Source organism: Mus caroli, chromosome 4 (genome assembly GCF_900094665.2).
Source record: "Mus caroli chromosome 4, CAROLI_EIJ_v1.1, whole genome shotgun sequence".
Taxonomy (NCBI): Eukaryota; Metazoa; Chordata; class Mammalia; order Rodentia; family Muridae; genus Mus; species Mus caroli.
The window spans coordinates 20,305,335-20,307,080 of record NC_034573.1 but is presented as its reverse complement, the minus strand read 5'-3'; positions in this window follow the sequence as shown (position 1 = coordinate 20,307,080).

Here is a 1,746-nt window from a genome sequence, read left to right as displayed (position 1 = left end):
TGGGTAGGGAAGTGGGGGGCGCTATGGGGGACTTTTGGGATAGCATTGGAAATGTAATTGAGGAAAATATGTAATAAAAATATTAAAAAAAAAACTGCAAATGGAGTTCTTCATCCTAGTGACGACCATCCTTTCCTCTGCATTTTTGTTGTTGTTGTTATTGGTGTTATTGTTGCTGGAAAAGTCATTTAAAAATGATGTACACTGTATATTTGCACATTCCCATCATTCTTTTTTGGTTTTTGTTTGTTTTTTGAGACAGGGTTTCTCTGTGTAGTCCTGGCTGACTTGGATCTCACTCTGTAGACAAGGCTGGCCTCTAACTCAGAAATCTGCCTGCCTCTGCCTCCCAAGTGCTGGGATTAAACGCGTGTGCCACCGCCCAGCTCCACCCATTCTTTACTTTTCTAAATCCCGCTTTATTACTTGATCTTCACTTTTTTCTTTTTTATTAGATATTTTGTTTATTTACATTAATTAATTATTATTACATGTAAATATTAATACTTTATTACATTAATGTTTTCTCCTTTCCTGGTTTCCCCTCCTGAAGCCCCTTATACCACTCCCCCTTCCCCTTCTTCTCTGAGAGTGTTCCCCCACCCAGCCACCCACTCCTACTTCCCCACCCTGGCTTTCCCCTACACTGGAGCATGGAGCCTTCCCAGGACCAAGAGCCTTTTCTCCCATTGATGACTAACAAGGCCATCCTCTGCTACATATGCAAGCTGGAGCCATGAGTCCCACCATGTTTACTCTTTGATTGGTGGTTTAGTCCCTGGGACCTCTGTGGGGGGGTAGTGATCTAGTTGGTTGATATTGTTGTTCTTCTTATGGGGTTGCGAAACCCTTCAGCTCCTTCAGTCCTGTTTTCTAACTTGATCTTATTCACATTGACCTTGTTAGAATAGAAATGAAGATATGTACGAGTCCAGGGAATACCCGTCCATATCTGTGCCATTCAACTCCTTCATAATTCTACTGTCTGCCCCTGGTCTAGTCTTCTCCTCAAATCTATATGGCAGCAGTCTCTTTGGCCAGCCTTTCACTTGGATGCTTTTTCATAAATGGGGCATGGGCTTTCAGCCAGACTCTCTTCACTGTTTATAAATAGATGGCTTCTCTTAGCCATGTTTCTTCCTCCTGTAAAAATGAAATGATAGTTAATGTATAATTCACAAGGTACTAGTGAATGTCAAATGACAAAATATGTTACAAAATGTTTCAAAATATAGAGGTTGAAAATAGTAAGTGGCAGACAATATGTTATAGATACATATATTATATAGTTGCTATTATTATAAATACTGTCATTGCCTTAACCATGTCTTTCTCAAAAATTTTCTAAAGCAGTCCTTTTTTGTTTTTCTCAAGATAGAGAGTTCTAGGACCTACTCCAAGGCAGTGCATTGGGATCTTTTGAGTAACACATATTTTAGGAAGTTCCCTGGATGAGCTGCCTGTAGATGCATCTGTCATCTCAGGACTTGGGAGACAAAAGAGAGACAAGCAAAAGTTCCATGCCAGAGATTGCACATGGAAACCATGTCAGAAAAAGAAAAGAAGTTCCTTGGATAATTTTTTTTGCATAGAGAATTGGAATATTTACTTGACCTTTCCATCAGCAGGGTGTCTGGGGTCACACAGCCTTGAATTCAAGTCTAAGGATTGAATTTTGAGCACATTACCTCTTTAGTTTTAATTTATACAAGCAGTAGCAGAGCACCATCAACTACTTCAGTTTGT